Source organism: Cynocephalus volans, chromosome 10 (genome assembly GCF_027409185.1).
Source record: "Cynocephalus volans isolate mCynVol1 chromosome 10, mCynVol1.pri, whole genome shotgun sequence".
Taxonomy (NCBI): Eukaryota; Metazoa; Chordata; class Mammalia; order Dermoptera; family Cynocephalidae; genus Cynocephalus; species Cynocephalus volans.
Window position 1 is genome coordinate 79,607,858 of NC_084469.1, and position 25,954 is coordinate 79,633,811.

The window sequence follows — 25,954 nt, forward strand, 5'->3', positions numbered from 1 at the left end:
CAGAAGTAATCATAGGACCACAGAGTTTTAAGAACACAATGGGCTTTACTTAAGAGAAAATCGCTTCTCTAGTTAGCCGGGTCATTTCTGCAAATGCATACACCTTTGTCGTTTTTAAAAATCACTCAGCGATTACTGGTTTGGTGCTATTTGATTCTCTGACCATTCAAACCTGATTAAGAGCATTTGCTTAGGCCCTAAGGTCTTCATAGCTGGCCACCCATCTGGTGTTAGCCTTGAGTCTGTGAAAATCCCTCAGCTTAGCACTGAATATTCTTTTTAAAGACGTTTAAGTAAAAGGGCTGACATTAGCATATGTTCCCCCCAAGTGTCCTGTTGAACTTTCTGCTGGGCATTACCCTACCACGGGCTTTCTGGATGTTGTCCAATGAGAGATTGGCTTGGAACTGTAAAATTAGCCATCTGCCTATTAAAAATGTAACCAGCTGCATCCGATGAAACACAGTGACTATTGAAATGAACTCATCCGGGAGAGAACTCGCATCCCCTGCTTGGACATTTTTCCAATCTACTGCTGGACTGAGACACTCCACAAGGAAAGAGGCTTCCGTCCTTGTTTGGAAGAAAACGGTATGACTCTCAAGAATGAAGAAGGCTTGTGGGTTTGTTTCATTGCTAAAATTCTGGCATTTCTCAGGACGGCTTGGACTTTAAATGCAGAATTCTCTGTTTCTCTACCACTTGTTTAAAGCACCTTCCTGTTGCAGGAAAAATAAAATACAAAATAAATGAGCAAACCTTTAGCATCTCTCCCTTACTTCAAGATGTTGTGTTCAAATATTCCATCCCAAATTCTGGGCATTTCTAATAAAACTTAATACCCCAGCCTAAAATACTTTAAGCAGCACAGAATAACATAAAACAGAGAGCTGAAACCATAATTATTCCTGCAAGAGCTACCATTTCAGTAGATATTAAGCATTCTATACTTACTACAAAGTCTGTTTATTAAAAATGAGAACTTTCAATAGCTTGCACTATTTTTTTCTAAAGCCTAATGGAGCATTAAAAAATAATTCATTAACTAATTAACAAAACTGTGTTTATTTACAGTATATAAAATGTTTCTATCAGGAAAATAACACACCATAATACAGTGTTGTGTTGACAGCAAAACATCTGCAGCTTAATTTAATGCATTTACTAAATGACGAGGGGAAATCAAAGGATGTTTAAACAGCTACTTCTCTGCTATGATTTTTGTTTCTCTTTAGAGGTCACAGGCACCAAGGAAAGATGCCCCTTGGGAAGCGTATTTTCAAAGGTGCTCAATACAAAAATCTTTATACAATTATGGAAGGACCAGTGCAGTGCATAGTTTGGACTCCGTGCCAGTTAACACAGATGGGTCTGTCTGTACACATGTCCTGAATCTAACCGTTTAGAAGCCACTAAGTGCTGTTAGGTTGAACGATTTGAAACTGTCTTTTTTATACATCAAAATCAGTCAAATATTGACAGCTTCATTATATTTGATCTAATATATCCCATTTGGACTTCCTTCCTTCTCTCTTTCTCTCCTTTTCCCCACCCCCCTCTGTCTCTTTCATTCTTATTCTGCTTTGGACAGGAATTTTGCAAACAAAAAATTAAGCTCAAAGTAAGTATGAATTGATACACTTGCCTATTAGAATAGCCTATCTTTAAATGGATTTTGCTAGGTTCATTTCTCCATTCAGTCTCTCCTCTTCCCCTGCCTGAAAGTTCTCAGAAGGCAAAAGGTTTTTGTTTTTTGGTTTGATTTCCATTTCACCACCCCAATATGAGATCCCAAGGAAATGACATAGAAGTAACTGCACTACATACAATTCAAGTGGATGTGTAAATCACCACCTCTCGGGAGGAAATATTGAAGTCTGGGGAAAAAGAAAAAAAAAATAGCAATAATACAGGCAAATGTGATGTTTTGAGAATTTGTCCTTCATTCACTTAGACCCAAGGCTCAGAGTGATGTCAGGAATTACAAAATGAACTAGAAAAAAAAAAAGAAAATCAGTTTTCCTAATAAGACCCAAGCATAGTCTCAGGGTCTATCTTTGTTATAAGTATGCAAATACTTAAAAAATAATTTTTAAACATTTTATTTCAGCTATGCAAGGGCCATCCTTGCTGCCGTTTTACAGTAGAACCCTCAATAACCCAGCCATGAGGACATTTCTTATAGCAACTTCACCTGTTTCAGAAGCAAACACATTTTAAGCCTTTAAAGCTGCAAAGAACAAATAGGATATATCACAGAAACTACAAGTCTGTTTAAAATTAATTTTTTTTTTAAAGGCTAGTTTAGCAAATTATACTGACTGGTCAGAATTGTTTTAGCCATGTCCTTCTGGTTATCCATGAGAGGTTGTGTCATTTATATCTATCAACTAATATCTGTTGTGCAATTATATGAATATAGCCATATTGTGCTATTGCGGGATTAGCGTGGTCTTTGGTTTGGTTCCCTGTAGGAGGACCAGGTTAGGGAACCATCCATTGTTGACCTCATTCATTTTACCCTCCACTAGCTCCAGATCTGAGGTACACTGTTAAAGTAGGATACCAAATATTCATAACCTTGCATCAGAATTCCTCTTGATCCGGGATAGAAATTACTTAGCAAATGTGCTACCATTCATCCTGCCTGTGACCCAAGCAGACATTGCTAGTGGATTACAGCAGTCTTTCTCACTGACTCCAGGCACAGCTGCAGAAGACTTCTCAAAACATACTACAAGTCAACCAGAATTGGCTCAACAGATGAAAACGCTTAACTAAAACTAACAGATCCACATGGAGATCAAATCCAGGACCTTAAAACAACAGGATAAATTGTTCCACCATCAATCTCTCCAGTGTGGCCTCAATTAACCAGATCCTAACTGATCAGCCCCCTTCAATTAAGCACGTTTGTTTTTCTTTTGGCTGTTCTCTATCTGTAGGAGAAAGAGGTACATTAAAAAAAAAAAAAAAAAAAGCACATATCAAGGAATTATCAGGACCTACAACCTTCCCTTCCCGGCTATTTCCTGTGGCCAGGTCACAGTTAACCTCATCTCTTGCGCTGCCTGCACTCACCCCTACAGGCATGGACACTTGTTTCTCCCAACTCTACCTCACTTCCAGTAGACTTGGATATTGTAGAAAAAGAAAAGAAAAAATCGACTCAAAGAATTGAAACTAATACTCAAAGAATCCTCTGAAAGGATTCACACTCCCTGGTTTCATTCGCATTTTGGACCATGAAGATAATGCTCTAATCAGAGTTCAGCGAGCGCACATCCCTGCATGGGGCCTTCAATAGCTCCCCATCACCCACAAAATAGCCCCGGCACTTTTTTGTGTAAAAGACAACATGCTTTGTCGATCTTTATCTCATGCAGTCTCGTGCCTTCACACTCTCCTCCGCTCCATTATTCGACCTCTGTAAATTATTTACCTACATTGTTCTCTCAGACCCTTTGCACAGACTGTATTCTCCGCCTGGCATATGCTGTGTTCTCTGCCTGGCTAACTTCTACTTGCCCTCATGCTCCAGTTCAGGGATCAACCTCACCTGTGTGTGATCCACTCAGGCAGAGGCCATTGCTCTCTTCCCTAAGTATAATTGTACGGTTTTCTTGTGAATTAGAGCGGTGATAAGCCCAGAGCCTGGAGCAAGGTTCCTGAGTTTTCAATGTTAGCTGCCACTTGCTAGCTGTGAGTCTGGAGGCAAGTCATTTATTTACCCTCTCTATGCCTTGGTTTTCTCATCTGTAAAATGGGGATAGTGGTAACAAAAGATTAAGAAGGAAAACACATGCAATGTGCTTAGAATGGCAAATAGTGTCAACAAATGTTAGTTATTCCTCTCTATGATAATCTTCAATTTCCATATCTGGAAACCCCTCACTAAATACAGGGATCTTATTGTATTCATCTATGTACTCCTGGTTCTTAGCCTAGAGCCTGACACTGGGTAGGCACCCAGGCAAAGTTTGCTGGAACTTGCTAAATGACGAATAAGAGAATGCAAAAGATGTAGAAATGGTGAAGAAAAAGGAAAAGGTGTAAAGAGTGGTTGAAACATACTGGAATAAGGGTAGACAAAAAATGAAAATATAGACAAAAAAATCATTTTATTAATACACGTATATTATAAAAATCTAATTAAAAATACAGCTTGTTATATATTAGCCTTACTTATAGCCACTCATCAAGGGATAGTACAGAATTATTTTTATAGGAGGAAAAATCTCAATGGGCTTGTTTATTTTTCACTCCCACGGTCAGGATAGGTGGCTCAGTGAAACATAAAGCTAAATGTACGGTATTTTTTCAATCTATACTTTTGTCACCAAAAATCCAAACTAGCTCCTGCCAAGCAAGGAAAGAGTATGGATGTGAAGGGGCCTCCAGAAGGGCAGGGCCTATGGCAGCTGGAGGAGCAGCTGTTCTGGGTGTGGTCGGTGTCCCCCATTAAAGCACAGGCTCTGGAGCTAGAACGCCTCGGCTAGCATCCCTGCCACAACATTTACCAGCTGGGTGACCCTGGCCCAGTCACTTACCCTTTCTGTCTTCTGTTACCCTGCCTGCAAAATAAAAAAAATAAATAATGTGGGCATGACCCCATAGGGTTGTGGTGAAGTAAAACGAGATAATCCTCATAAATCTCTAAGCACAGCACCCTGGCACAAAATATGCACTTCACAAATGTACGACTTCATTATTATTAAACAAGGCTTCTAGAAACAGTCTTAAAGCCTTGGTTGGTGAAGCTGGGATGAAAGAAACATTCCAGAAAGAAGAGTGGCTGAGACCTAGGAGAATAAATTTGGCATAGTGGAAAAAAGAAGAGTGTGAGCTCTTCTCTGTGTTTGGATTGGCTTTTAAAACAGCACAACCTCCACTAACCTTAGTCGCAACACTGCTCTGAAACGTTACTCCCAGGATTTGACATTTCCTTATTCTTCCTACTACTGTTTTCTCCTTTGTTGCTTTGAAAATATGAATTAATGACGAATACTAATGAGCCCCATGACAAGGCGAACCTCTGTCTAGACTCCACTAATGTGGGGAGCTTGAAGCTTCATGACACTTCTAACAAGAGAAAAGGTAAGGAATCCTTTTCCTGATTTCCTAACTCCCATGGCCCAAATACTTATTTTCTCCCCCTTTCCTCACATCCCACTCCTTTCTTTAAAATTTTTAAAAGAATCTTCATGAAAGCCTCATGAATGAGACTTTGAACTTGTTCATAAGATTTTATGTGTCTACCTGGAGTAGACATGAAATTGCATTTTTTTTAAAGTACTGTTGCATTTATGAAAATCTTTCTGGATGCCTTTTTATTGTCCTTTGCTTTCTTTTCTTTCCCTTTTATTGTCTCTGATGCTATTTCATGGAGCTTGGGGATTTGTGAAGCAGCCAGCTAGAGGGAACTTAAGTCACTGATACTGAACACACAGTGACTTCCTAGCTGATGCCAATTTTCCCTCCCTCTCCAATAAAAAACAGCAATACTTGTCAGCCATTGGCATCAAAGACCATTTTTACGGCATAGTCTGCACCGCAATCCCAACACGATGGTAGATTTTTGAGCATTAAAAGCCAAGGAGAAACCGAGAAAAACTATAATATGCAGAATTTTAGAATAAAGTCATACAACTGATTTGGGTACCATAAACAACAACAACTTTCTCAGGCTGTGTTAGTACTTAAATAAAGATGCTCTGTGCATTGAACAGACACTGCTGCTAGGAACAGCTTAACTGCCATTAGGGTTCTCTCTCCACCCTGAGTTCCTTTACTTGGCTGTGCTCTGCAGACCAGAGGCCTGGACATTAACAACAAAAGACATGCTAAAAGGAGAAGGGTGCCTGGCAAGACTCTAAGAGACCACCAAAGCCAACACAAATTAGACCTTCACTTCACTGATGTTTGGGAGCATACTTGTTGGAAACAGGTTATTTCTCTCAAGAGGAGCTCTTCTTCTGAAGATGTGGATTTAGATCCTAACTAGCACATGACCTGCATCTATTGGTCCCATGACTCAGTTTACTTATCTGGAAAAATGGGGATACTGTTAGAACCTCCTTCCTCTGGTTGTCAAAAAGATTAAATTAGATAACTATTATATCTAAGAAAGTAGGTAAAGGACTTAGTGTAGTATCTAGCTAATAGTAAGCACTCAATAAGTGTTGTTGATACACACAAACAGGTCAAGTAATAAAGGAACTAAGCTACCCAGTGGCTCCTACTCTTGTAGAAGAAAACATTCTATTCAAGATTTAGCAGGAGTATGTGACTTTCTTTCCCAGGAAGCCCTGCAAGCAGGAGGTCTTCAAAATAGAGTTAGAATTGTTTCCATTGCCCTGAAATTGTGCTTAGCAGTACTTCCTTGACTAGCCTGGTCATTTCAAGCACAAACAAGTTTTTCATTTACCACCCCTACCAGGTTTCTAGTAATGTTTTCATCAAATCATATGTCATCTATTAGCATACACATTTGTTCAACAACAAATTCACCCAGAACCTTCCAGTTCTGGACGGCGGTGGTAGTGGGGGTTTGGGGGGTGGGACAAATAGGCTTGCAGGGACCACCGATAAAATATGAAACAGTCCCTGTCCTCAAGAAAGTAATACGCAAATGGGTGCCAACAGACACTTAAACAAATGACAATATCAGTGATACTTTGGTATAAAGATTAAGGATGTGGCACCCGAGCCAGACTGTCTGAGTTTAAGTCCAGGCTCCGGCAGGAAATATCTGTGTGACACTGGGCAGATCTCTTGGCCTCTCTGTGCCTCACTTTTCTTATCTGTTAAATGAACACAAAAACTATACCTACCTCAAAGTATTGAACGAGTTAGTATATTTAAAACATTTAGAATAATGTCTCGCACATTATAATATTATACAAATTTTACCTTAAAAAATAATAAATGGAAATTAAAATTTGGTGTTCTTACCATGGACCAAGCACTGTGTTAAGGGCTTTACACTGATTAGCTCATTTCCCCCTCATAGAGAAATGCACACACCAACCCTGGGGAAGTTACTTGGCTTTGGTTATAAAATGGGCTTAATGAAGTACCCACCTATAAAATTGTTGAAAGGATTCAATGCGTTAATATGTGTAGACTGATTAGGACTAGACCAGCACAAAGTAAGGGCTCCACAAAATAAGCCTTAAAACATTTAAAGAGCTTGCCCAGATTCATACAGCTCATTGATTAGGGTCGAATCATGATTTAAGCCCAGGCTTTCTGTTACCACCTTACCACAGGGACAGACTCAATAGGATGAACACCCAAATGGAGGTTTATGTAAAGCACTGTGACAGCACAGATCCTTCAGTCCCGCCTGGGAGGATCAGAGAAGTTGACACGGAGCAGATGATCTTTCTTTCTTACTTACTTTCTTGGTCTCTTGCTTTCTTGCTTCTTATGACAATGGCAGTAGACATTCCTTTATTTTGGTTTGACGCAACAGTAATGAGTCAATACACACTAAAAATGTTACAGACTCTTTTGGATCAAGAGAAACGACTGTTTATCATAGTCCAAGATGTACTCACCTATCACATGATCACACAGGACTGTAACTGGCTTCGGTCATGGCTGGTTTGACTCTGCCTGAAGCAAGAGGAAAGCAAATGTGGTTAATTAAGAGTGCAGGGAATGTTTAGACTGTGTGCAACTGATACCCTAGCCATCGTCTCCATGTTTTCCTGGAGATGGAATTCTGCACACAACTCAATTATTACTATACTTCCTAAATTCCTTCCGGATATTGTCAGGGAGAGACTTCAGGGGAAGGACTTAGCACTTTTAGAATTATCCCGGTGGCACGATTAAGGAAGTTGACTGATGAGAAATGACAAGTAGTAATTCCCAAATTATGCTTCTATTTATACTTTAATTATAACATTGCAGGAAGAGACCAAGACTTGTGTCCCTTCGTGGCCTCCATAGAACTGGGCATAGTGTCTGTCACATAGATGACGCCCATAAAGCAGTGGTGAACCAGGGGTGAAACAGAATGAGACTTTATCTTATCTTTGATAGAACAACAGAGATCTCTCTTGGCTCTTTGCTGAAAGATCCCAAAACAAAAACATACTTATGAAGTACGGTTTTCTTTACTGATGGCTTATAAGTTGAGCAGAACCTATTGGATAAACACACCCTGAAGTTGTTTTTGAACTCTAAATAAAGGACAATTCACCTTCCTGCTAATTGTTCTTTTGGCTTCAGAAACCAACCAGTCAGCACAAGACACTAAAACATAATGTTCCCAGTTAGAGCTCATTACGGAGATTCTCTAAAAGTACAATTCCTAAAGCAAGTGCCTCTCCCCGAGCAGGTGTGGAGTGACAGTAGTTGCACAAACTCTTCCAAGAAATAAGGGTGCTTGTTTCAGTGAGTACAGAAATACTGTGCTAATAATCCATTCTTGGAGATTCATAATGCACCTTATTTTGTTAAAGCATCTGCAACAACAACAACAAAACTTATCCAATTGTGTTTAACACAATGACCTCCAAATATGTTTGGCCATAGAACTCTAAAGCATATGTTTATATAATAAACATACACCTTAACTTATATCTATATCACATCTATGTGTCTATCTATAGAGAGATGGATATATATCTTGAAGACATGGTTTCTAATGCAACACATGTACTGAAATGCTGGTCTTGGATGCATTGTGTTGGTTGTGTTGAAGCTGAGCCTCAGTCACAGGTGAGTGAGACTCTGACCTCCAAGTAGCCACATGCATGATTTGATGCCTGTGGGAGGCTTTGACGGGAGAGAAGATCATGGCTACAGTAGAAAGGAGAAACTCCAGGTACAGAAATCAGTGGGAGTGGGAACATGATGAAATCGTAGGAAAATGGCAAGACTTGATTTGTAACTAGCTCTGGTAACATGCTTTGTAACTAGCACTGGTCTGGATGGAGCGAAACAAGAACACTGAACAACCAGTGAAATGCAAGGAATTTGATTGAATCCTGGATTTAAAAAAAAAAAAATTCAAAAGGACAGTTTTTTGTTTTTTGTTTTTTTTTTAATTTGAAACTTTAGTATGGACCACATGTTTCATAATGTTATTAAATTAATGATTTTCTTAGATATGGTAACGGTGTTCTGGTTGAAGAGGAGAATGTCCTTATCCCTGGGTGATGCCAGCTAAAGTATTTAACTGGGGGTGGGGGTTGTATCATGATGTCAGCAAATTATTTTTGGATGGGTGTGCGTGTGCGCATGTGTACAGAGAGAGATGTAGTTTGTATAGTAAGATGGTAACAGTTGATGAATCTAGATAAAGATATATGGTCATTTGTTATATTGTTTTCAACTTTCCTGTGGATTCAAAAACTTCTGAATTAAGAAAGTACTTTTTAAAAAGAAAAGTTTACAAAAAATAACAAAGAAAAAAGTGACGAAATAATCCTTATGCAAAGCTGTACAGCTTTCTTTAGCCCAGGTTTTCTGGTACAATTATCTCTTCTTTACTATGTGGCTCATGCAAGTATTTTATATTATTCTTAAGAAATGGTGAAAGGCTCTAAATGAGTATCATTCCCTCTGCTCTTCCCTTTAATAAATGTTTCTGCTCTCTCAAACAGCTCAGCAGATCAGAAGACTCTTTCTTGCCCTTCCTGAAGAATACTTCCATCGCCAGGCTAAGTTTCTCTGGGACTGAGAGGCTGACCTTGCACATGATAAAGAGCTAAGAGATGCTCCTGAGCATAGTCCAGGCATGGATTTCAAATTCAGCATTTCAACACCAGATTAAGTCAGCCCAACTGACCTCTGGATGTCTCAAAGAATTCGTGTTGAAAGGGTTCATCCCTGAGTCTCATGACAAAACCCCATCCCCATCCACACTGTGAAAATGTTCCTAGAATGTCCTCCTGGATGCCCCCATGTCCGAAGATGTGACCTTTGTGCTGCAGTTGAAAGGGACTTGCGTAGATTTTCCAGAGGAGTAAGACCACGGGTTAGACTCAAGGTCACGGAAAGAAAGCCTGAAGGACACAGAGACATAGACCTAAAGAAGATAAGCTTTGTGCAACATGCAAGCCTTGCTTCCAAGTGTCTACAATGCTAACGTGTACAATAGGAACAAGATAAGTTCTCTGTAGCTCCAGTTAAATGTAGAGACAGGTCAGTTTTGGCTCAAGAATAAGGAAGAGTGTTTTGAAAGCATGTGGCCAAAGATGGAATGGTGTGATGCTTCTGTAGGAAGTGAACTCCCCATCAAAGGAGGTATGAAAATGAAGGCTATGACTACTGGGCGAAGGACTATTTTAGAGATAATTCATGCATCAACCAAGATATTCAAGAGTAACTTGAATATCTTCAAGATCGCTTCCTTCCAGCTCATATTTTCCTCTTCTTTAATCTCCCATGACAGTCTCTTTGAAATAGGACTGAAGGCAATAATGCTGGTTCCTAAAAGCCTGCCCTCTGCATGGGCTGCATCCTTGGCTATTGGGAATAGCTTGGAGCAGACCCGCGGAAGCCTGTCACTGGCACAGCAGGCTGGGAACAGGAAGCTCAGGTGCCTCTCGGGGAGCCTTCTTACCCTCCGTGATGGTCTTTGTACATCACTCCCTGTGATCACCAGGTACCTTAGACAGCCTGCTGAAAAGAATTCAGAGGCTCTCAAACTCCCAGCAGGAAAACCTTGGAGCCCTGTTGTTGGAAATAGCTCCCAACCTGCATCTCAGGCAGGTATTTTTAGGTTCTGTCTTGAAGACACAGAAACTTTCATACATTTCAGCTTCTTTGTCTCGAGTCACTGCAACCCCAGACATGTCATTGAAAGGGGGTATAATTGTGGTCTCCTCCACCCACCAATCTGAGCGAGCCTGAAAGAGCTTCCTGCTGTGCAGCAGAGAGGATAGAGAGCCTTTTCTGGCAAGGGAAAGTCAAAATGGATTTTTTAAAATAATAATATGTTGACCAAGAAGAGAAAAAGAAATCTATTGAGGAGAGGGGGCTCTGCATTGGAGCTGGTATGGAGAGGAAGTTTACCTATTATTCTAAAACCTGGTCTTAGTTCTCCTTTGCAAGCTGCAGAATTCAAGCTTGGAGGAGCTAAAGTCTCATATTTGAGGACAGGAAATAAAGAGGCTTGGAATCATTTGAGTTAGATCAATGGCTGTTATTAATATGAGGCTCTCTGAGGAATAATTATAACTGTCAATCATTGGGCATAGCCTGACATTAAAAGGAGAAATAGGAAAGAAACCAAAATGACATAGTGCAGATATGGAATTGACAAGGGTCATTCTGATGGTGTGTTGGAGCTCGGAGAAGGGGTGTTTGAGTTCCTGGGGGGAGGTGGCAACTATTTCACCACAAAGGTGACATAGGGCTATGTTTTCTGGGCTCAGGGAGGACTGTCTCAGGGGCTGATGCTCTAACTGTACTGTGACTGAGCCCAAATGTCCAAGAGGCCACTAGGTGTCTGAAGTTCACATGACCATGAAAACAGTATTCATCGTCACCCACAAAAATGTTGCAGACATCCCTGTCATCAGGATTTTTTTTGGTTTGTTTTGTTTTACATTTGTTTTTAATTGACAGATAACCTTGTATATTTTTATTGTGTAAAACATCATGTTTTGAAGTCTAAAAGTTGTGGAATGGTTAAATCTAGATAATTAATCAATTCATTACCTCATATGGTTACTATTTTTCTTCAGTCAGTTTTGATATCAGACAGCAAAGAAAAGCTGATTGAAGTGAAGGGTGCAGGTGGAATTGATTTAATTAAATAGAGGCTGGGCCTTTTCCATAAAAGTGAAATGGCACAGCAATTGCCCACAAGATCCAGAAAGAAGATGAGCAATCATCAATAGTCTAAGCTTAACTTGATTGGAAAGCAAACACCTACTCCAGGAATAGGACTTAAGGGGGCTCAGAGAACAACCAGAATATCTGCATGAAGATTTTATGAAAGTTTCCCTCAAGAGCTCCTCCGCCATCAGAAGCCAAAGTCCAGTTTATGTGGACTAGGGACAGGAACAGCTTTGCAGGGCCCTGTGCAAAATGAAAATGCAGAGCCCCATGTTCAAAAATGATTTAAGAATTCCAAGGGGACAACAGCAGGGTGCCAAACCAAATGCAGGGCTCTTCCAAAACTGGGGCCTCATGCAGCTGCACAGGGCACACCCTGTGAAGCCACCTCTGATTGGAATAGATCCCTACCTGACGGTGGCTGAGATCAGCAGCATTAGGAGGTGTGGGGCATAATTCACACCACAAAGAGACTCTGCAGACGTTATTGGAACAACTGGTAAAAAGGTAAATGGATTTTTTTAAGTAATGATATGTTGATCAAGAATAGAAAAAGATCTGTTGAGGAGAGGGGGCTCTGAATTCGGGCATATGAGCCCAGTGGGTATGCTTCTAAAAGGTCGTGTTGCCCCTCGGGACTCAATATTTAATACATGGCACTTAATCCAGAAATCACCTTATCCTAGTCAGGCTTTAAATCTCTCTCTCTCTCTCTCTCTCTCTCTCTCTCTCACAGACACACACACACACACACACACACACACACACACACACACACACCACACCAAACCCATACTTCCCAATATTTACTGAGTACTTACTATGTGAAAAGTTCGGTGCTAAAATCTTTTACGTGATCTTAATAACTATCATATAAAGAAGGAACTGTTATTATCCCTATTTAAAAATGAGGGGCCGAGGTTTCCTGGGTTTAGCTGTCTGGCTCAAGGATCTAAGCTACTGGGTGGGCAGAGTCTGAATTCTGAGTTCTGACCGGGATTCTTAACCACTAGGCAACACTCCCTTCTTTGGAAAGCACTTTCGCACTTTCCTTTTATGACAACTCTATGAAGCTGTTTTTCCCACTTGACAATGAAGGGGAGAGAGGTTAAGCCACTCTGAAAGTCACTTGGAAAATCAGTGGGCAAATCAGATCTGACCATAGCCCTGACTCACAGATCTGTCATTGACTGAAGGAAAGGAAAAGGCCCTGAACACCCCTGGGCATTCATACAGCTGCACTAAGGACCCAGAGTTGGCAGGGACCTCAATATGTCACCTGCCCCACACCTTCTGACAGGGTATGAACAGAGCCAGGCACACAGACCAAAAGAAACAAACTGAAAAGCCTAGGGGAAGAGACCACCACACAAATACCTGTAAAATCTTTTTAGGCTCAAACCGTATTTTGTGATAGCCAGAAGAAAGAAAGAAAAAAAAAGAGAGAGAGAGAGAGACCTGGCCCAAGCAGGTTGTAAAAGTTCAGAGCTGAGCAGAGAAGTGATTTCATGCTAACTTTTTTTATAAAAAGCAGAAAAGCATAAAGGGAAAGTTAATTAAATCATAACTTAGTTGCTGAGAAAACTTTGCTTCTTGTTGGAAGGAAATTACCTTGGGGTTGAAAAATAAAAGCTATATAGAGTGGGGGAACATGATGCATCTTATTTTAACAATTTGTCTGTATTCTGCCCTGGTGCGAGAGATCAAAGAGTAAAGGGTTGTCAGGGAGAGGGCCCTGAGGATCCCCCCACCCCAGGATTCGTAAGCAGCTCTCCATGAATGGAGCCCAGCAGAAGCCAATGCAGCATTAACATAGGAGCGGGCAGGAGCCTCCCGGAGGCGAATGGGAAGCAGGACCGGCCTGTGAGCCTAGGGATTCAGCACCTACCAGATGTGAGAAGTCTTCCCCAATGTTTTGCTAGAACTTCTGTCTGCTTTGGACACCTCTGTCAGTCCCCAAGTGTTTCTCAAGGGCAGGAATTATTGTTTTCGTCATCTCTGTATCCCTTAGTGTTTTACCTGGCACGCAGGAGTCTCGATAAGTTGAATTGGCAAGAGCTGGGTTAGTGGAGGAAGGTGTTTTTTGAGATCCAACTATTTCTGTTCCTTTAAATCTTGCTCTCTTAAATCTTATATATTTTGACTTCCACTTGTAGGCTGAAAAGAGCTACTTGAGATTTTTAATGACACTGCCATTTTAATAAAACATCGTGCACATATAGAATAAGAAAGAAACATGTGCTGCACGGTGCGTTCTTCCTACATCTCCTGATTGTCCATGCCTGGAGGAAGGAAAAAAACTATATCCCTGGACTATAGCAGTACCATTGCCCTGATAGCAGCCTCTGAAATATTAAGCATGGCTGTAACTTGTTTCAATGTGTGCTTTAAGCAATCCCCCAAAATGAAATACAGTAAATAAGAGCAAATGTCACTACCATCTTTAATTTTAAGTTCCAGACTATTTCAAAGATGTTAAGTAAAAATTGTGCCCTAATATTTACTGTGAGGAGCCCTTCTCTATACTGTGTCTATTCCTGTTCATTCCAATAATGCTACCGGCTTCATTTAAGACACACATTTTTAGTAAGCAACTCATGTGCGAGATGATAGGTCTCTGCTCCTAGGTTGGTGGGTCTCCACTGTCAAAGGTGAGTTTCTTACTCTCAAGCTCAGCAGTTCCAAATGAGTTATGCCCTGTAGGCTGATTCTAGTTGCCAGACACTTTCAGCCATGAAAACAGCCAGGCAGAAGGGATCCAAGTAGGTGCCTGGTTTCACCCCGTCATATACCACCTCCCCCAGTGAGTGACTGGTAGATCCTCCCAACACTTACTCTTCCATTCCAGTTGGGGAGGATCAGTACAAAAGAAAAAGAAAGTGGGGAGCAGGAAGAGAGGGCAGCCCAGCATGCATGACTAAATATCAGGTTGTACAGGAGAGTTATAATTAAAGTTCAAGATGACAGATAACTATAAAATCAGATGGGTTCCTTTCCACATGGAAGGAAAACATAATGTTGTCGTCCAACCCAAGCTTTTTTTGTAAATTGAAATTATAGTTTTATTTGGAGCTATTTTTAAAGGTCCATTAATTAAAAATTGGAAGGCATGCCAATGCAACGAATACCATAAAAGGTATTAGATTTAATGATCACCAAGGTTTATAATTAAAAGACGATGTTATCTGAATATCAAATGCTCTAAATTCGTGTTTGTTTTTTATTGAAAATAAACAAATTCAGGGGCAAAAAAAAAATAGAAAAGATATGTGCAAAATGTAATGATAATGGTTGACTTCTAAACAGCCAAGGAAATTATAGTCATCATGTGTGGGAAAAGAACAAACACCTCTTAATTGCATTTCATTATAACGTACCTTTCTCTGCTCAGTTGTATATATTAATTATAAAAATCATGTTGCAGAGCAGAGAGGCTCTACAATAGTTTTTTCCCCCTTCCTCCCTTCATTCTGTCTGAAGCAGGATGCAAGAACAATATCATCTGTCATCTGCAGAAAGAGCTTTCAAAGACAAAATCATAAAAAGAATGAAAGGCTATTATATAAAAAAAGAAAAAAATGCTTTGATTTCACAGATTTTCTACTTATTAATGTTTAAGGTTATCTGTTCTTTTAGAAAAGTATCTTCTCATATTGTTTTGTATGTGTATGTTCAGGTAACATCATTTTTTGATAACTGTATCACATGGCATATGCATTACGTAGATAATTGTTAATGGAAGGGGGGAGTGGGCAGGAAAAAGTATTATTGTGGAAAGATGGCATGCAGGACTTGAAGAATTTCCTAAGATGAGGCAAAGTAGGAAAGTGAGAGGTTGGATTTGAGGCCATTGCTTTATCTCTACTCAGGGCAATTACCAAGGTAATGAACTTCTACTACACCAAGAAAGACCCTATGTAGGCACTCCAAGGACTTTCAGACTGCCAGAGTCTGAGGTGATGGAATGGGTAAGCCAAAGTGGCAATAGGAATTCTGCTTTATTAGAAATCTGTCTGAACAGGTGAGATCCATCTGTTTGACAAGGGTTAAAGTACGATTCTAGAGAGAGCTACGGAACATAACCTGGGCTTTTAGGAGATATATGTAAATAACGGCAGTTTTCCAGGCAGAGGCCCATAACTTACCAGGTTCTTGGCTGAATCTGTAACTCAGAAAGGCTTAAGTAAACAACTGCAGCCTAGGCCCTTGGTACTCAATGTGTGGTCCACAGATCAGTAGCACCGGCATCACCTGGGAGCTTGTTGAAAATGCAAAATCTTGGGTCCCACCCCAGACCTGAAGAATCAACACTGAAGCAAGATCCTCCTCAGGTGATCCATGTGCTTTAAAATGTGAGACGTGCTGATGTAGATGACTCAGAGAGGACGATCCATGCCCATCCGTGGTTCTGGAGAGTCCCAGCTGCTTCTCCATCCACAGCTGTCGGTCACACAGGCTCAGGTTCAATTCTAGGCTCGATCATTGACTGGCTGTGTGATCTTAGCCCTTATGGAGGTAAGCTCAATCAATACCTTCCTCATATGAGTGTTGTGAACGTAAATGAGATAATGTCTGTAAAGCATTTCATAGAATGCCTGGAACATAGGAATCACTCAATAACCGTTATTATTTTTATAAATTACCTTGGTTTTTTTTTTTTTTTTTTTCCCCAGATTCTGGAAATTATACATGACATCAGAAATGTTAGGATCTACAAGTCTAGAAGAGTGGGTCTCAACTAGGGGCAGTTTTGCAAATCCCTCCTCCTCTCCCACTCTGGGGCATGTTTGGAAATGTCTGCAGATATTTTTGATTGTCATAACTGTGGGAAGGATACTACTGGCATTTCATGGGTAGAGACAAGGAATGCTGCTAAATATCCTAGTGTGCACATGACAACCCCTCACCAAAAGGGTTATCTGGCCCAAAAAGGTCAATAGTGCTGAAGTTGAAAAACTCTGATCCAAAACAAGAGCATGGAAAACTGACTTTGTCGGGTCTGGAGCCCGTATTAGGATTCTATGAGTACTTGAGAGGTCACTTGTCACTTTAGCTTTTAAACTGAAAAAGCAAAATGAAATTTCCACCTTGTAACATGTAAAAATCAGAGTAAGGCTCCTGCAGGGATTCTAACCCTGTGAAGAAGGCAAGCAAGTGACCTATCAAAATTTCATCCCCTCTTACCCCACCTTGACAGCCACACCTCAGCACGCTTTCGTTCTCAGTAATTATTGTTCGTTTACTGTGTTCTGGATTTCGCTCTGCCTTGATAGGAGACATTGATAGGAGATCTCTCGTCTGCCTGTATCCTTGATGCCTGGTTCCATGCCTGGCACAGATAGGAGCTTCCAAAACATTTGTTAAATAAATAAATTTAAGGCAAGCCTACTTCATGGATACTGGCGAAACACATCAGGCAGTTTAACATGCCTGTTCTACTAAACCCTCTACCTCTTTTTAAAGACTTGAGACAAAAAGAGAATAAAACCTTGAGTTTTGGCTTTCACAAGGATTCCCAGGATAAGCAGATGTACTTTCACCCATGAGCAGCACAGCAGCTTGGTAAAAATAGCAGGCTTTAGTGCTTTTATTTTTTAAAAAAGAAAGTTGATGAACTCTAAGGTCCGGCAGAGCTGGGTCTAAATTAACCTCACCATTTACTAACTATGTGACTTTGACAACTTGAAGCCTTAGTGTTCTCATCTTTAAAATGGGACTAGTCATTAAAATGACTGCTGAAGGTATTCTGAGAAAATGATCACACAACCAATATTCAACAAGTATTAACTGTGGGTCTCCTGTGTGTAGAACACTGTGCCAGGTGCTGCTGGTACGTACAAGCCATTTATGTGCCTGGCATAGGGTGAGTACTTAGCACTAGCCACAGCTAGAACACACACTGTCGATGTGCTCTCAGGCACGGGGGTCATGAAGTGCCCCACAGGGATTTCTGCCTTCTGCAGCTCATCAGCACCACTTGGGCAAGAGTTGTGGTGACTTAGAGATCACGCCTTCTTGCTGCCCACTGGTGTTGGCTTAGTAAAAAGAATCAAAGAATGGTTTAAAATAATCGAAGTCAGCAAATTAAAGTATCCTTTGCCAACTCTTTAAAATTAGATGGGGAGGACACATCAAAGTAGCCTAGGAAAATAAATTACTGCCTTAGGAAATTGAAGAGCAGTGTTTGTGAAAGATATTTATCACTGTGTTAGCTACATAATATCTGAAAAGTAGACCCGACCTAAATATCCAAGTATATGAGGAATCATTTGGGAAATTAGAAAAGGCAATGGAATATAATTCTTGTTTAGCTATTAAAAATTAAAATTACGCAAATCTATGTAAAATATACCTCCAAAAAAGTATATGTACATAACGCCTACATGATAATCTAGCTCTTTGATCAATTTATTCAAGAAAAAAATGCAAGAAATAAAGTTATATCATAGTGATAGATTGTGTGCTCTTTATTGTTTATTCAAAATCTTTAATGCCTCTAAAATCTTTTTCCAGTTAAAAAATATCAATAATAAGAATTAAATATTTTAGTGCTAGATTAATGACTAAGGATTTTCCTATTTTGGAAAAAAAATACTCTAAGAAAGGTTCCAGAAGGGGAGTAATAAACAAAAACACATTGGAAAAATTAAATATGGCCAGTGGGTAAACTGTAATTCCCTAGTGCCTAACAGTTTGAAACAGAATGTTATGCAGATGGTCATTTGCATGCTTAACTAGAGGATGCAGCAGGTACTCTATTTGGGAACGAAAAAAAGGAATAGGTTGCCTTTGAAAATGGAGATTCTCTGGGTAAGTTTTAATCTCTCCTCAAACTTAAGTCCTCTTTGTCTGGACTACGACCACTCCCCAACAGAGCAAATCAAAATGTTCGATGCTCACACACTGGGTTCAGAAAGACCCACCTCCAAATCCCTGTTCCACCTCTTCCTTGCTGTTTGACTTTGGGCAAAGTGCTTAACTTCTCTGAACTTCTATTTCCTCATCTGCAAAATGGAAATCATACTCCCCATCCATGGGACTGTTTTGAGGATTCAGTGATACACACAAAACACTTAACGTAGATAAGTGCTCAGTAAGTATCTGTTAATTACAGTATTAATATTACTATTCTCATATAATGTTCTCACACTACATTTCATTCCTCTCTGTGAGCCCGGTCCTGGGCCAGGCTGTCTGGGGTGTTTGGATGAAGAGCTCTTTGTTGGTTTTATCCTCCATACCAAAACTCAAACCCCCATCCTCTGAGTTCCTTCCCATTGTTAATTGCTGCTCCCTGCACTGTGATGGCTGTGTCTTTCCCGTTTGGTAGCTGATACATCAATCAAAAGGTGTTTTTGTAATGTAGTGATTTGGGGGTTGCGTTAAGTGCCTGATGGAATGTGTGACACTAACAGCTCCCCTGGGGATGGGGAGTAGAATTAGATGCATTTACCACAGGATGTTCTCCTGGGGTTCTTAACCCAAATCTATCCAGGATAACCATGAAGTAAGCTGGGCAAATGCATACCCAGCCTAGTTTTGGTTTCCATTGTAATGGTTGTTTGGGGACCAATATTGCAACAATCCTGTTTGCACATATCCACAGCATTGCTCCCAATCCCTAACCTATGCTGCTTTCCCTTCTTCCTCTCTTTCTGCCTATCATTCCTGTTCAAAACTTATCTGACTCCTATCAAAGCCCTGTTCGCTAAAGGGCAGGTTGAGTTCTCCTATCAGTATATTCCTGGCAATGACTCGATGTGTGCTAACAGTATATTGAGCAACCTCACTGCAGAAAACATTTGGATTTTAAAAGTGGGATTCCCAAAAATAATCTGCAATTCCTGTGGATTATTGGCTGTCTGTTGGGTGCTGAGTCCAGTACTAGAGGCTGCTAGGTGTGATTAAAAATAAGGAGGGTGTGGGTATAAATATTAACGAGCACCATCCAGACTTAAGGATCTCCAATTTGGGGTGGGGGAAATGGTCATGTTTACATCTCAAAATAATGCAAGAACAATTAGTAAGGGCTAATCAAGGTGTAATCCAAGCCTGGAACCTTTGCCAAGGAGGAATAAAAGAATGCTGAATTTAGGGGCAGGGGAGAAAGTAAACGGGGTTGGAACAAACACCACGGAGGAGCTGTTCTGGAGCTGGGCATTACAGAATGAGATGTTTCTGATGGGCAAAAAAATGAAGTAATGGCACTCCCAGCTGAGGGAACAGCATGATCAAGGGCACAGTCCCCCAAATGCATTTTGTACTAGAAATAGTAAGAAAAATGCTGAAGGTTTCAAGGACTTTAGTAGATAGAGGAAGGCAATGGGGAGTAGAGCTCAGGTGTTAATAGTATCAGTCATTTTAGTGATATCTGCCATTTATTGGGTAACTATTGTCTTCTGGGCTCACTCTGTAGAGGTGTAATAAGGACGTACTGTTGTTAGGCACAGTGCTAAGGACTTAAAATGAATTTACATTGCTAGGTAAATAAACTCTGTTACCTGTTAGAGATTTTTGTTTTCTCTGTTCTGCTTCTGAGCAGATATACAATATACCGAAACATTTTTTGAGAAGTGCAGTAGAGAATAGATGAGCTCTCAAGCACGGATCTACACTTTACTAGCTGTGTGACCCTGGGCAAGTTACTCTCCCCTCCTGAAACTCCTCTCATCTACAAAACGAAAGGCAGGTACATTAGTGCCTTCACAGGGTGGTTGGGAAGAATAAATCAGGAACTACCTGAAAAGTACCTAACACAGAGGCTGGCCATGATGAGCACGTAGTAAATGCTAGTTATTATTATTATTCTGCCATCACCAGTTTACTGAAGGCTGGTGCAGCCATCCTGAGGATATATCAGAGACAGAAAAAACAGTGTGTTTTGTTTGCTTGTTTTCTACCACCTAGCATGTTCATCCTTTTTCCATATCGTCAGCTAAGAGGTTGAACTTGATGACTTGAATGCACTTCTGATTCTAAAACATCCATTTTCCAAGGCCCCACTGAAATACCCCTCCTCCAGGAAGCCTTGCCAGAAATCTACAGCTCACAAAGCTCTTCCCCCGCTGCTGAATGCCTAGCTGTGATCCGCATGATGATCCGTCCCCACGAGAAGAACAGTTCGTCTACATCCTTTGAGCCCTCAGACTGTCTTGGGGTGGGATAGGGCTGGGGGGCGGGGGGCCTGGTGTCAGAAAGCCTCTGGTAGTGTTCCAATCCATCCTGCACCCACAAACACACACCCAAACAGATGGCAGGAGCTCTCATTCTTTTGGTACCCATTTTCCTTCTTAAATTCTACTTCAAGACTGAATTCCTGCTCCTGTGACCACTTTCTTCTTGAAAATTATATTGTTCTGCTGAAAACCTGCCACAATTCATCTTTCATTGTCTCTTGATTCGCTATCTCTACATTTTAAGGTGTTTGGGGTTTAGGGTTTAAAAAAAAAAATCATCAAGTATTTAAATCAATCTCTCTCCTCTTTATTGATAGAGATTCAAGCCTGCTGATTAACTTTTCAATCAAAGCTGCCTACCACGCACAAGCCGGTGCAGGCAACAGCAATTGAAGCTTCAGTGACAACTCAAGTAGTCAATTAGCTGACTTCCTCAGTGTTTCTAGCTGCCCCTCATTAAGCAGAGGAAACTTCAGGGTTGGCCTCAATTTTGTCGCTCAAAGTGCCCAGAGAGGAGAGCTCTTTTACTGAACCTAAGTTTCCTGCATGCATCTGGGTTCACTGAAATTTCTGGAACACATCTACTATGCGCAGAGTTTGAGTCAGGAGCTGCACATCTGAAAGCTGAGAAAAAGCCCCACAAAGAACAATAGCATTTTTTTCTTTTTCTTTTTTCCCAACTCTTGAAACCTCTGGGAGAGTTGATTAATATACCCTTTAATAGAATCCCAATCCCTTGATAGGTAGATAGATAGAGTTATGTCGTCTTTTTTGTAGCAGATATCACTCAGAGTGCTTGCCCAGAAAGCCTGAAGGGAAAGTGGAGGGAAACAGAAATGGTAATAATAAGAATAATAATAGCTAACATGTACCCAGCACTTGCTATGGCCCTGGCTATGTGTGGAATTTGTCCATCTGTGATTTACAGCCCTCACACAATCTTCTGTGTACGTAAGGACTATTCTCCACTTTTTACAGTTGAGAAAACGGAAGCCCAGAGATGTGAAGTAGCTTATCAAAGGCTGCACAGCCTGCAGATGGCAGAATTAAGAAACTAATCCGGCCACCCTGACACAGGAGCCTACTCTCTTGTCTCTTGTCTCTTATCTTCTGTGTGTATTCACTGTGACCTCACTGAGTGGCTTGGTCTCCTTTATAGTTGCTGAGCAGCCTGGTGCAAAGTCGGTGCTCAAAAATGTTCAAATCAGTGTGTTCTTTTAATAAACAAGTGTCTAATCTGAGTCAGGCCAGTTCTAGATATCAGGGGTAGAGCAGCGAATGAGGTAGCCCAGGTCTCAGTCCTCACGGGGCTTAAGTTGTGGCAGGCAGAGTGGTCTGCTTTCATTCTTGGTTTGCTGGGATGCACATGGTTTTCCAGATCTTTGCTTAAAGCTGATTCTCTGGTTTGCTCAGGAGCAGCATCATAAACCTTGGACTACTGTACAGCCTGGGACTTGCAGGGTTGTCTTGATCACCGCCTCTGAGCAGTTGACCTGTACATGGCCTGATTTCTTTTCTTCCAGAATGTAGAATGCAAAGACAACCTGATCCATTTTCGGGGATGATTGAGAGAGAACAGAAAGAAGTATCGCCTTAGCAATTAAGCTGCAGAAAGGAGGGCTAGAGATGGGGAACCTCCCTTCTAGAGAGTCCATTTCTCCTAATTTACAGTCTAATTGAGGAGTGTTTGTAACCTATTTTGTTTGCCATCAACATCAAAATGTCTCTCTTGATTGTGAACTTCTGGAAAGTGAGACTGAGAACATTTGTGGTTAAGCAAATGGTCCAATGATAGAGTTCACTGTTCCCACAGCAGATGGCTGCCTTTCTACAGCCAGAATTCTATCATCTTTTGGGGATCTTTGGTAACCTACTGACCCTATCTGGGAGTCAGCTTTTCCATTAATAAAATGAGACAGTTTACTCCAGGCCCTTCCACGAAGCAGCTGTGTGACCTTCTCCTGGGTCTACTACCAAATGTTAGGATGTTTTGTTGTGATCCGGTACAGTGGCTAAGCTGATTTTACTCATTTGACACCTGGTGTTGAATATGGTTGGGGCTGGGTAAAGCCAGAGCACATGAGAAAGTAGCTGGCAGAGGTCTCCACTGGGAATGAGGACCAAATCCTTTGGGAACAGTTGGTCTAAGGCAAGCAGTGATGTATACACCCCCAAAAGGCACCCATGCAAATCTTGCCAAACTGGATTATGTTACCCACCCATTTCAGCGCCAGGAGCCTTTTGTCAAGAAAGGTAAGGAAGAGCTCCTAATGACAATGGCCAAGTTCTCCTTGACTCAAGTTTCAATCTTTGCACTGATTTCTGTTCTCATTATTTAATTTCCTTCTCATCAGACAGAATTAAGTACCAAATACCATTCCCGGGTCTTCCAAAGTCCAATCGCCCAAATGCTTTGTTTCCAACTTATGTAAAAGTTTAAATTTCCTTTTCCCCCTGCTCAAATTTCTGCCAAAACAGTCATCAGTGATGAAATTTTTGACGATAATTAGTATATCAGATATCTGTAATAAGTTAATCATGTATTTCTTGGATTGTGCTTCTCTGGTTAGCTGTTATTAATCACAAATATTATTCATGTCATTTGGAATATTCCTGTTGGCGGATGTTTTTATGCCTGAAGGATTCCAGCAAAAAGTCTTCAGCTACGGATGCAGGGTTCCCCCACCCTCCCCATGAGAGGCAAGATTTGATCGTGTCTTGTTCAACAGGGTTAACCTTCAGGGGAAACAGCATTAAGGGAAGTAATTATCCATTCACACTGAGCTGGCTACAAATAAAGTGAGAAAATCACCTTCTCAGAACTCACATGAAAAACATAATGTAGTTAATATTAAATAAAGAGATTGGGCAACCTAGCCTCTTTTTACAGTGTGTGCTGATGTGTCCTTGATCAGGGGCTGTTTTGTTTATGATTAATGAATGACTCACCTTGGGCTGTGTTCCGTTCAATGCATACCTCATTATGAATTTGAAGAGGTCATTTGTTCCTTGGATTTAAAATAAAAACCTCTTTGTACATTGAGAAGGTTAAGAGTTTGATATTGGTGCAAAATTAGAGCAAAGAGAACTCAGAGACATTTGGACATTCACTTTAGGTTGTTTTTCCTTTTTAACTTTCAGAATCTGGAGAGAAATTCCAAGCCTGGGCTCTGATTTTAAAGTAGATCCTAAAATTATGTGGCTTGGGCCCAATGTATCTGTGCTAGCAGTACTGGCCCACAGTGTCATGAATCAGAGGGCTTCATGTTAGTGGGACTGACAAGGAGAAGGGCTGTCCTTGCTGTTCAAGGAGTAGCTTGTGGAAGAGAATCCAAGTGACACAAAAACAAATCAAAGGAAAACAAATTCTGAGGCCTGAGTACTCAGGTAGGATATTTGCTTTTCCTTCTTTCCATGTAGTTCACCAGACTCTCTTTTAACCTCTTCTTTCCTCTTTAAAGCCATTCATTATGTTCAGTCTAGTTTAAATTCGTTCATATTTAAATGCCAGTAATAGTAGTAGTTTGCAATGTGAAATACCAGATCCTATAAAACCCAACTTTGATGCAGAAGGTAATAGGTGGGTTAAAAAACTATATGCTTATTTTTGCAAGATTTTTGATAAATAAAACCCTCTAATAAGGAAATATATGTACTCTTTTATCATTTTACATATACATGAGTGTTCATGCACATGCAAACGTACCCATGAACACATATATCAGAGGAAGACAGATAGACACATAGACAGATATGGATCAATCTGCAGGCGTAGATTTTGTTTTTTAATTCAGTTGGGGGGGCTATCACCCAGGAGAGGGAGCTCCCGTGTTTGGGACACAACCCCAAGCTGGGCAGCGAGCACTTTCATAATCGCCATCCTTTCCAGGCGTGCACAGACAAACGTGCAGTTCGACCACCTGGGGGCCCCGCCATAGCTCAGTTAATGATCTTTCCACAGGGGTATGTGTGTTCACTTGTGCATTCAGATGAGGGCTTGTCACGCAGAAATAAAAGCATATGCATGAACAGACCTTGGCAGTTGACTAAGGATACCCACTTCATGGTAGACACAGTTCATTAGTCACCTAGCCAACTTTTTTATAAAAGTCAAGTTATTTCTCTATGTGTGAGAGAAACTATGTCCTTTGATCACAGCCATTAAGATGGGATTAAATTACAGGAGATCTCAGGGACCCCAGTGTTACTTCTGGCTCCATCACTAAGTCGCTATGTGACCTTAGGCAGGCCGTTTTCCTCCCTGGGCTGTGGGGCTGTCGTTGTCAAGTCAGGGCTTTGTACTAGATAAGACTTTAAGATTATTCCTTACCATCAATGATCCATGATTTTTTTCTAGAAATGATACCCCTCCTGTCAATGTTCTATGATTCTCTCAGATACAGGAATAACTAACACAAGGTAGGAAACACCTTCACTTCAAAATGCCCTCTTGGTGAAGTTAAAGTCTTGCTATTTCACAAACTGAACCCAGAAGATCAGTGTTCTGTCCTTCTCCAAACTTCCATGTGCCTCATAGGCCTATGAGCACTCATCACACAATAAATACACTCAGATTTTATTGATTACTGTCATTAAGTGAGCAACATGCCGACCACTTCAATGGCAACAAAGGACAAATATAGAATTTTTACAACTAGAAATAGAGGTCTCTTTTATTTTCTGACCTCATCAGTGAACATATGATAATATGATAATAATACTGAAATTGTATTATTTTAAGGAAAATACCAAACACAATCTCCTTATAGAAATTTTAATATGACTTGGCAATTTCCAAAACAAAGTGAACCCCCAAGAATTTTAACAATGTTTCATAAGAAAACTTCCTCAAATTGCCATAAACCATTTTTAAAAGACTCAAGACTCAAACAGTAGTAATGAGAAGTTTTTTTTAATGTGTTATAAAATTAGACAGAGAATTTGGATGCAACAAAGATATATAGATAAATAGATAA